Genomic DNA, 12,247 nt, shown 5'->3' on the forward strand with positions numbered 1-12,247 from the left:
GGCCATGGCGGCAGGCAGCCATGGCAGTCGGCGAGGGGAGCCTGGCCGCCGGCGAAGTAGCTCGTGGTGGCCCAGTCGCAGCTCGGGGAGAGGGGAAGGGATGGGGAAGGGGTGGAGAGGAGGGGGCAGAAGAAGAGGGCTACCGCGCGCCCCATGAAGGAGACGCGAGGAAGAGGGAGACCGGCCCAATGTTTCCGCCGGTGCCCCGGCCCCAAACGTTTCCCTAGGTTTATCCCTAGAAACTCCTGCAATTGGTGCAGACCCACTTGGGCCTGGTGTCGTTGCACCACCTGTAGGGGGTGCCATAGGGCCAACAGAGGGTGTTGTACGACCATCAGGTGGTCGCATATGATTAATAGCAGGCGGGGCAAGGTGCCAGCATGCTGTGTAGGGCCAGCCGGCTATGGCGGCTAACCATGCCCTGGATGAGCAGACCCTTTTGCCTTCTTTTTCTTATACTTGTTGAAATGGTTAGGCCAACTCTACCGCGCGACCCTAAACGGATGTCCAGTTTGGTCGGATTTTATCTCTTTGGGGCGCCGATGGGTTCATCCATGTCCGCGTTTGTCCGATGGGTTGTGGGTGCGCCCAACGCGCGGCCGAACCCCAAAACCTATCCGGGGTGGACGTGAATAAAAAATTTAAAAACTTAAATGAAATGACTAAAAAAGTAAATAAACTTAGTTAAAACACACACACACACACACACACACACACACACACATATATATATATATATACAAAACGGCCCAGTCTATCAGTCCACTTAAAAGGCCCAATTCGTAATTAACATAAAACAAAAAAAATGCCTCCCGCTCGCTCCTGCCGCGCCCGTCGATGCCGTGGCCGACGCCGTCTTCACTGGCCGCCGGTGTCGTCGTCGTCGCTGACCAGGTCGATGTAGGCCGGCGGCGTCCAGAGGTGAGCCGGCGGTGCGTGGTAGACGGGGGCGGGTTGGACGGCGGGAGGTGCTTGCACCACCTCCTCCCATGGCGACGCCTCCTGCTCTGGTGACCACGGCGGCATCGCGCGCTAGTTCACACCCACGGCGTCGGCCATCTCTTCTGCCGTGCACGACCAGCCCCACCCCTGGCCCACCAGGGTCGGGTGGAACGCGGCCACCGGCGGCTCCACCACCACCTCCTCCTTCGCCACCATCTCGAGGTCGGGGATGGCGACCTCGCCGGCGGCGGAGCGGGCCATCATCTCCTCGAGGCCCTCCCGCTGGTGCTCGCCGTGCGTGCGCATGGAGTCCTCCATGACGCGCGCAATGAGACGGGCCTCCTCCTCCTCCGTCATGCGAGGAGGTGGTGGTGGCGATGGAGACGGCGAAGGCGTGACGGCGCGCACCCGCCTACGCCCACGCTCCTGGGGAGCAGGTGCTGCGCGCTCCTGTCGTGGCCGCCGCGGCCCCGTCGAGGTGCCGACGAAGAATGACGCGCGCCTGGTGTCGTGCTCATCACGAAACCAGGTGTCCCAGAGCCCGGAGTCGGGGGCGTACCTGGGGTCGTAGAAGAGGTCGTCAGGGAGGAGGCGGCGGCAGCGCTCGATCTCCTTGTTGCGCGCATGGCCGCTCGTCGGGACCGGCGGGATCGGGACCCGGTCGGCGGAGAGATGGACGTCACTCCAGGGGAGCGGCATCCTCGTCTCCCAATAACGGCGACACACCGACGCGCGGATGTAATGCCGGTCGCGCTCGCCGGTGGACGTGGGCGCGATGGATAAGGCGGGCGGCGCGGGGGCCCGGCGTGGTGGCGATGGCGACGCGGGCTCCTCTTTCTTCACCGAGCCGTGGCGGCGTCCCGACGAGGAACTAGCCTCGCGGTCGTGCTTGCCTTTGCGGCCCATGGCTGCGGCCGGCCGGCCGGCGAGGTGTTGGCTAGGGTTTGGGACTGGGGCTGTCGGGTTTCGAGGAGGCCACGGGATGTCATGGGGCAGTGTGGACGACGACCCGTCCACGCTTCCCACTTAAAGAAGGACGGCGACCGTTCGATGTGCGGATGACAGGTGGGGCCACCCGCTCGTGTGCATTGATGTGGGCGGGTGGGAGGTAGGTGGCCGCCTGCCACGCGGCCCCGACGCGGATGAGGCGCGCGTCCGTTTGGTGTCCGTCGCGACCCAAACCCGGCGCAAGTTTGCGCTCGAAATGGGTCGGCCCGGACACAAAACGGACAAGATGGGTCCGGGCCGTCGCGCGTTGGGCCGCCTCCTTTGTCCGTTTTACCCCAAACGGATGGGGCCGGACATGATAGGGTCGCGCGGTGGAGTTGGCCTTAAGTCCTATGCACGCTGCTTTCATGTGCTTCTTCAGAATTGCTGCAGTTGCATCTGACCCACTAGCAACCTGAGCAAGACTAGCAAAATCCTCGATAAGTTAGTATGACGGAGTTGCTTCTTCGATGTCGGTGGCATCTCATCAAGCTCTACCTGAACAGTGGATGCTGCTCCTGGTATTGCTTGTTGTGTCCACCTCCTAAGTATGTACCGCCCAGGGATTTCATCGACACCAAGTTGTGCAATTTTTTTTCAAAATTTGGCAACACAATATTCTATCTTTAGACATCTTGCAGCACTCACACTTGTATTCTTCAGCATCAACTTCTACTGTCACAAAAAAGCTTCTAGGACCATAACTCGCCACCCATCCTTCTCTGTTTGGATAAAGCCCATACACATGACTGCTGTGGGGACACAGATTGTACTTTCCAGTTAACTCAAACTCGGTACAAAATTTATGGTAAATGTCTCTAGTGTAGGCAACATAGGCTTGCTTCTCAATTGAAAAATTGGACCACAACTCATCGTGTAGGTGGTCTGTCCTGTAGTCATTCCCACCCTCTTGGACAAGCATGTGTGTCTGAATCTTCTCATATTGCTTCACAAAGTTCAACACAAAGTTGTATGGGTTAACATAATGCTTAAGAACGGTAATGAATCCGACTGCAAGAAAGGGAAAAACCTATGCTTGAAGTAACATGGCACAAATATTGCATTCTACTTGCACAACTTATCAAAGTGAGTGCCATCAACAACCGGCCACCTCAGCACGAAAGTAGCCCACTTAATCTCAAACTCTTCTAGGGTGAAGCTAAAGTCAATGCATTCACTGAAATTAGCTGGCATTCCTCGGTTTCTCCCCAACAAGCCACCAAGTTTTTTGTTGAGCTTTCTTCATGATGTACCAAAGACATCGGCGGGGCACAGTAGTAGTCAAGATGTTTTCAATGGATTGGGCCATCACACCATCTTGGTCAGTGATTATGTTCTCGGTGCTTGACCATGCATTGCTTCAAGGAATGTTCCAAATAGCCAATAAAACCTCGTCTCCAACTCTTGCCTAACAAAACCACATCCCAACATGAACGGCTGGCCATGATGATTGATCCCAATGAATGGAGCAAATGGCATGTTGTACATGTTAGTCATGTATGTTGTGTCAAAGCATATGCAATCATGGTAAGCTTCATTGTAGGCCTTTTGTGCTGGACCATCACCCAGAAAATATTCTCAACCCTATCCTCTGCATCATACCTAACCTTATAGAAGAAATCAGGATTTGTCTTCAGCATATCTTTGAAGTAGGCAACTTTCTTAATCAAATCGCCCTCCTTTGTTGCATTTCTATTCAAGCTTGACTTGAGGTTCGTGATGCACTTGGTAATATAAGGAACAATTAGCTCTGTGCTGTAGTACTCTGACATGTGCATCATTCGTCCTGTGCAAAAAAATAAGAAGGCAATTTTGGAACTACAGGCAACTAAACCCTAGATGGAAAAAACTAACACCTGGTCCTAAGGAAATTGTTTGCTATACTAGCAATCAAAATAAGTAACAAAAGATTTAGAATTCATGAATGGGGGTTTCAGGGGTACTAGTTACTGGATGTCCCTAGTTAAACAGTACCAACTATGAGATTTTTTTCTGCTCAAATGCTTAGAAGTAGCAACCCCGGGAAACTACACACACCACATATAAGCAACTAATGATGGGGAACGAAGCATGAAAATCAAAAAAATCCTATGAACACCCAAGATCTATCTAGGAGAAGCATAGCAACGAGAGGGGAGAGTGTGTCTACGTACCCTCGTAGACCAAAAACGGAAGCGAATATAACGCGGTTGATGTAGTCGTACTTAGCGTTCCGATCACGATCCAATCGGTCTAGTGTCGAACGTACGACACCTCCGAGTTTAGCACATGTGTGGTGTGATGACGTCTCCTCCTCCCCGATCCAGCAAGAGAAGGAGGAGAGGTAGAGGGGATCATAAACAGTACGACGGTGTGGTAGTGATGGTGGTGGTGGAGTTGGAATAGCGGTAGGGCTTCACTAATAGAAAAATCTTGGACGAGAACTATGCCGGGAGGGAGAGATGGGGGAACAGCCAAGGCCAATGTCTTGGGGTGCCTTTCCACACCCTCCCCTATATTTATATGCGTAGAAGGGCTAGGAGTCCAGCCCTATGTCGGTGTCAAAATCGGCCGATCTCGGGTAGCGGGTCCCGAACTATGCGTCTGAGGATCGAGGGTAACAAGGGACAAGGGGGCACAATGTTTACCCAGGTTCAGGCCCTCTTAATGGAGGTAAAACCCTACGTCCTGCTTGATTGTATTTGATGAGTATAGGGGTCACAAGAGTTGGTCTACCTCAAGATCGTAATGGCTAAACCCTAGTCGTCTAGCCTATGAGAATTCTGATAGCCTTTACGGACTAAACCATCCGGTTTATATACACCACAGGGACCTAGGGTTACACAGAGTCGGTTTGTAAAGGAAGGAAATAATATATCCGTACACCAAGCTTGCCTTCCACGCATATGGGAGCCCTACCCGGACACGGGGGAAAAGTCTCCTGCCTTTATCTTCATGGCCCATCAGTCCGGCCCATATTAAACGGTCTGGACACCCAAGGACCCCTTAATCCTGGACTCCCTCAGTAGCCCCTAAACCAGTCTTCGATGACGATGTGTTTGCCACACAGATTGTCTTCAGCGTCGCAAGGCGGGTTCCTCCCCCTGAACATTTTTAGAATAATTCTCCGCGTAGAGGAACTGTATCCGTCTCTGTATTGTTAATATAACCCTTAGCCACGAAGGCAGAGTACCCAAAGGAAACCCTTATCTTTAACTGACAACTTTTTCAGTGAAGCGTCACATCCGGCTCTTTATCATTTCAAACCATTTTCATGCCTCCCACGTCGCATTTCGATGCATAGCTCTATTGGCACGTCTTGTCAAAACACAGATCGTGCCCATTAATATGTCTCCAACATATCTACTTTTCCTAACACTTTTCCTCTTGTTTTAGACTCTAATTTGCATGATTTGAATGAAACTAACACCGGACTGACGCTGTTTTCAGCAGAACTACCATGGTGTTGTTTTTGTGCAGAAATAAAAGTTCTTAGAATGGAACGACACTTTGCGAGGATTTTTCATACAATAAATGAGAATTTATCGAGCCAAGATCCACCGGAAGGGGGCACCCGGGTGGGCACAACCCCCCAGGGCGCCCCCCTCCTAGCATGCCCAGGTGGGTTGTCCCCTCCTGGTGGCCCCGCAGACCCTGAAACCAACGCTATAAAATCCTATTTTTCTAGAAAAAATCAGGGAGAAAAAATTATTGCGATCCACAAGACGAAGCCGCCGTCACCTACTGTTCTTCATCAGGATGCCAGATCTGGAGTCCATTTGGGGCTCCGGAGAGGGGATCTTCGTTCTTCGTCATCACCAACCCTTCTCCATCGCCAATTCCATGATGCTCCCTACCAGGAGTGAGTAATTCCTTCGTAGGCTCGCTGGTCGGTGAGGAGTTGGATGGGATTCATCATGTAATCGAGTTAGTTTTGTTAGGGCCTGATCCCTAGTATCCACTATATATGTTCTAAGATTGATGTTGCTATGACTTTGCTATGCTTAATGCTTTTCACTTTGGGCCCGGGTGCCATGATTTTAGATTTGAACCATTTATATTATCACCATTATATCCATGTTCTAGATCCGATCTTGCAAGTTATAGTCACCTACTACATGTTATGATCCGGCAACCCTGGAGTGATAATAGTCGGGACCACTCCCGGTGATGACCGTTATTTGAGGAGTTCATGTATTGACCGAGTGTTAATGTTTTGTTCCGATTCTCTATTAAAAGGAGGCCTTAATATCCCTTAGTTTCCAATAGGACCCCGCTGCCACGGGAGGGTAGGACAAAAGATGTCATGCAAGTTCTTTCCATAAGCACGTATGACTATTTACGGAATACATGCCTACATTATATTGATAAACTGGAGCTAGTGTCGTATCACCCTAGGTTATAACTGTCTCATGATGAATATCATCCAACAAGTCACCGATCCAATGCCTACGTATTTATCTTATATTGTTCTTGCTAAGTTACTTCTGCTATTGTCACTGTTGCACTTGTTAGAAAACTACTGCTGTCATTGTTACCGTTATTGCTGCTACTATTATCAAAACTATCATATTACTTTGCTACTTATCATGTTGCTGCAGATAATTAATCTCCAGGTGTGGTTGAATTGACAACTTAGATGCTAATACCTTCAAATATTCTTTGGCTCCCCTTGTGTCGAATCTATAAATTTGGGTTGAATACTCTACCCTCGAAAACTGTTGCGATCCCCTATACTTGTGGGTTATCAAGACATTCTTCTGGCGCAGTTACCGGAGAGCATAGCTATATTTGTTGAGTCACTTGATATTATTATCAAATTATCACTATGAAGAATCTGAAGGATGCTAAGACTAATATTTTTTTCCCTCAAGGACGAGAGGAGGTAAGGAACTGCCATCCAGTTCAGCTTTAGATTCACCTTCTATTATAAGTAAACTTGCAACACCACCACATGCCATTAATCCTGATATGTCACAAGTTATTGATGATGCTACTTCTGCTATGGATAATGCTTATGATAATGCTAGTACCTTGCTTGATAATGATGATGTGCCACTTGGTGACTTTCTTGATGAACAAATTGCTACAGTAATACAACATGATGTTGTTGAATCTGATGATGAGCTTAAAACAGAAACTCCTAAAACACATGCTAGAACTAGCCTTCCTAAATATGAATTGCTTAAGGTACCGGAAGATTATATTATGAATGAGTAGACAACTAGAGATATTCTTGCTTGTAGGGATAGAGATAATATAGAGAAATTATTATGCAAGTATAAAGAAAAATCTCTGAATGCTAGAATGAAATATGATCCTAAGTTTGCTACTTCGCCAATCTTTAGTGTTGATAAGGATTAAGAATTCTCTATCGACCCAGAGTTAATTACTTTGGTTGAATATGATCCTTTCCATGGTTATGTAATTGAAACTGTTGTGGCACATCTTACTAAGTTGAATGACATAGCCATCCTTTTTACTCATGATGAGAAAACTCACTATTACTTTATTCTCAAATTATTTTCATTTTCATTAAAGGGTGATGCTAAAGCTTGGTACAATACTCTTGCTCCTGGTAGTGTGTGTAGTCCCTAGGATATGATTTATTACTTCTCTGAAAAATATTTCCCTGCTCATAAGAAACAAGCTGTTTTACAGGAAATATTTGACTTCGTGCAAATTAAATAAGAGAGTCTCCCACAAGATTGGGGGAGGCTTTTCCAGTTACTTAATGCTTTGTCTGATCATCCTCTTAAGAAAAATTAAATACTTGATATCTTCTATAATGGACTAACCGATGCTTCTAGGGATTTCCTAGATAGTTGTGCTGGTTGTGTTTTCAAGGAACGAACTATTGGGCAAGCTGAAGAATTATTGAAAAATATATTGAAAAATTATGATGATTGGAATCTTCCTAAACAACTGGTTAAACCAACTCCTAAGAAGAGGGATATACTATATCTCGGTCCTGAAGATATGCAAGAGGCAAAGAAATCTATGAAGAAAAAAGGTATTAAAGCTGAGGATGTTAAAAATTTACCTCCAATTGAAGAAATACATGGGCTTAATACACCACCACCTCCTAAGGTGGTAGAGGTAAATTCTCTTACGAAATTCAATGATAATGACAATCCTCGCAATATGCATCCTAGTAAATGCCTTTATGAGTTTGAAAACTACATCAGAAAACAAGATCACTTCAATGTGAATGTTATGAAACAATTGAAATACAATTCTGATATGATTGCTCGCTTGAGTGACTTGTTATTTAGAATGTCGAATGATGTTAGAGCTAGCTATTGGAAAACATGCTTCTATGGTTCAAACCCAGTTAGAACAAGTTGCTAAATCTCAAAGAGAATTGGTTGATGAAATGAATAATAATATACATGACTTTGCTGTTAGAGTAGCAACTAGAGGAGGTAAAATGACTCGTGAACCACTTTATCCTGAGGGACACCCAAAAAGAATTGAACAGGATGCACAAAGAAACAACACTAGTGCACCTAGTCCTTCTAGAAAGAAAAAGAAGAAGAAAACTAATAGGACTTTGCGTGCTCCTAGTGAACCTGAAATAGAAAAACTACCTGATAATGATAAGGAAACGTCTATCTCTGATGCTGAAACTCAGTCTGGTAATGAACATACACCTAGTGATAATGAAAAATATAATACTGATGTTCATGAAGACTCTCAACCTAATAATGAAAAATAACAAGACAATGATGTTGAGATAGAACCACTTATTGATGTTGATAATCCACAACCTAAGAATAAAAGGTATGATAAAAATGACTTTGTTGCTAGAAAACACGGTAAACAAAGAGAACCGTGGGTTCAAAAACCAATGCCTTTTCCACCTAAGTCAACTAAAAAGAAAGATGATGAAGAATTTGAACACGTTGCTGAAATGCTGAGGCCAGTCTTTTTGCGTACTTGCTTGACTGATATCTTGAAAATGCCTCCGTATGCAAAGTATATGAAAGGCATCATCACTAGTAAGAGAAAAATACTGGAAGCTGAGATCTCCACTATGCTTGCTAATTATACTTTTAAGGATGGTGTACCTAAAAAACATGGAGATCCGGGAATAGAAACTATACCTTGTTCCATCAAAAAGAATTATGTGAAAGATGCTTTATGTGATTTATAATCTCGTGTTAGTGTTATGCCTTTCTCTTTATATAAAATACTTGATTTGAATAAACTCACACGTACTGAAATATCTTTGCAAATGGTTGACAAATCAACCGCCATACCTATCGGTATTTGTGAGGATGTGGCCGTTGTTGTTGCTAATGTTACAATTTTGACTGACTTTATTATACTTGAGATGCTCGAGGACGACAACATGTCGATTATCCTTGGTAGACCCTTCTTGAATACTGCAGGGGCTGTTATTGATTGAAATAAAAGTAAGGTCACATTTCATATCAATGGTAATGAGCATACGGTGCACTTTCCGAAGAAACAATTCCAAGTGAATGGTATTAATGTTATTAAAAAATCTTCGACAATCACTATTGGAAGTTTTCAGATATCTCTACCTACTGTCTAAAAGAAATATGAAATGCTTATTGTTGGGGACATTCATATCCCCATTGATGTAACTTAGTGATTTACGGAAGTTCTTCGGTTTCATGCTAATCGAAAGTGGTTGTTAATAAGACTTGATCAACCTTATTAATGGATCATTTTTGAGTGGTACGAGGTTGATGAATTTAGTAAGCACTACCTTCTATCCCTACTTTTTTGTTTTCTGTTTTTATTAGTTAAATAAAATAAAACGGAAAAGCTAAAATCCAGTCGGCAGGATTTTAGTAATAGATCCGAACGACTCATTCTCCGTTCGATACGGATCATGCGGGTGCGCGCTCGTCTTCCCTCTTTCCTGATTTTGTCTTCCCTTTTTCCTTATTTTATGGCTTCAGTTTCCTATTCTATCGGTAGTAATTAGTGTTTCCTTTAAAACTGCACCTGCCACATTTGTACTGCTTCGATCTTGGCCTGATTGTTTCCCCCACCCCGAAATCTTGCAATAACTATTGTTGGATTTATTAGCCAACTACTAATAAGCATGCATGTTGCACCATGTTTACGGGATTATTATGTTGGGGAACGTATTAATTTCAAAAATTTCCTATGCACACGCAAGATCATGGTGATGCATAGCAACAAGAGGGGAGAGTGTTGTCTACGTACCCTCGTAGACCGTAAGCGGAAGCATTATGACAACGCGGTTGATGTAGTCGTACGTCTTCATGATCGATCGATCCTAGTACGGAAAGTACGACACCTCCGCGATTTGCACACGTTCGGCTCGGTGAAGTCCCATGAACTCTCGATCCAGCTGAGTGTCAAGGGAGAGCTTCATCAGCACGACAGCGTGATGACGGTGATGATGATGCTATCGTCACAGGGCTTCGCCTAAGCACTACGATGATATGACCGAGGTGGATTATGGTGGAGGGGGGCACCGCACATGGCTAAGGGATCAACTTGTGTATCTATGGGTGCCCCCTGGCCACGTATATAAAGGATGGAGGGAGGAGGAGGCCGGCCCTCATAGAGCGCGCCCAAAGTGTGGAGTCCTACTAGGACTCCCTAGTCCTAGTAGGATTCCACCTCCAATATAGAATAGGAAAAAGGGAAGGGAGAAGAAGGAAGGAAGGGGGCGCCCCCTTTCCCTAGTCCAATTCCGACCAGTCCATGGGGAAGGGGCGCGGCCACCCTTGAGGTCTTTCTCTCCTTTCCCGTATGGCCCATTAAGGCCCAATATGAATTCCCGTAACTCTTCGGTACTCCGAAAAATATCCAAATCACTCAGAACCTTTCCGATGTCCGAATATAGCCTTCCAATATATCGATCTTTACGTCTCAACCATTTTGAGACACCTCATCATGTCCTCGGTCTCATCCAGGACTCCGAACTACCTTCGATACATCAAAACACATAAACTCATAATACCGATCATCACCGAACGTTAAGCGTGCGGACTCTACGGGTTCGAGAACTATGTACACATGACCGAGACACGTCTTCGATCAATAAACAATAGCGGAACCTGGATGTTCATATTGGCTCCCACATATTTACGAAGATCTTTATCGGTCAAACCGCATAACCACATACTGTTCCCTTTGTCACTGGTATGTTACTTGCCCGAGATTTGATCGTCGGTATCTCAATACCTAGTTCAATCTCGTTATCGGCAAGTCTCTTTTACTCGTTCCGTAATGCATCAGTCTGCAACTAACTCATTAGTCACATTGCTTGCAAGGCTTATATTGATGTGCATTACCTAGAGGGCCCAGAGATACCACTCCGACAATCGGAGTGACAAATCCTAATCTCGATCTATGCCAACACAACAAACACCATCAGAGACACCTATAGAGCACCTTAATAATCACCCAGTTACGTTGTGACGTTTAGTAGCACACAAAGTGTTCCTCCGGTATTCGGGAGTTGCATAATCTCATAGTCTGAGGAACATGTATAAGTCATGAAGAAAGCAGTAGCAATGAAACTGTAATGATCATAATGCTAAGCTAACGAATGGGTCTTGTCCATCACATCATTCTCCTAATGATGTGATCCCGTTCATCAAATGACAACACATGTCTATGGTTAGGAAACATAACCATCTTTGATAAACAAACTAGTCAAGTAGAGGCATACTAGGGACACTTTGTTTGTCTATGTATTCACACATGTACTAAGTTTCTGATTAATATAATTCAACCATGAATAATAAACAATTAACATTCTCTAGGGAATATTTCCTCCAGTCTCCCACATGCACTAGAGCCAATAATCTAGTTCACACCGTCATGTGATTTAACACCAATATTTCACATCTTTATGTGATTAGTTCACATCTCCATGTGACTAACACCCAAAGGGTTTACTAGATTCAATAATCTAGTTCACATCACTATGTGATTAACACCCAAAGAGTGATCATGTTTTGCTTGTGAGAGAAAATTTAGTCAACGAGTCTGCCACATTCAGAGCCGTATGTATTTTGCAAATTTTCTATGTCTACAATGCTTTGCAAAGAGCTACTCTAGCTAATTGCTCGCACTTTCAATATGTATTTAGATCGAGACTTAGAGTCATCCAGATCGGTGTCAAAGCTTGCATCGACGTAACTCTTTACGACGAACTCTTTGTCACCTCCATAACCAAGAAACATTTCCTTATTCCACTAAGGATATTTTTTACCGCTGTCCAGTAATCCACTCCTGGATCACTATTGTACCCTCTTGCCAAACTTATGGTGAGGTACACAATACGTCTGGTACATAGCATAGCATACTTTATAAAACCTAT

The sequence above is a fragment of the Triticum dicoccoides genome, chromosome 7A, assembly GCF_002162155.2.
Source record: "Triticum dicoccoides isolate Atlit2015 ecotype Zavitan chromosome 7A, WEW_v2.0, whole genome shotgun sequence".
NCBI lineage: Eukaryota > Viridiplantae > Streptophyta > Magnoliopsida > Poales > Poaceae > Triticum > Triticum dicoccoides.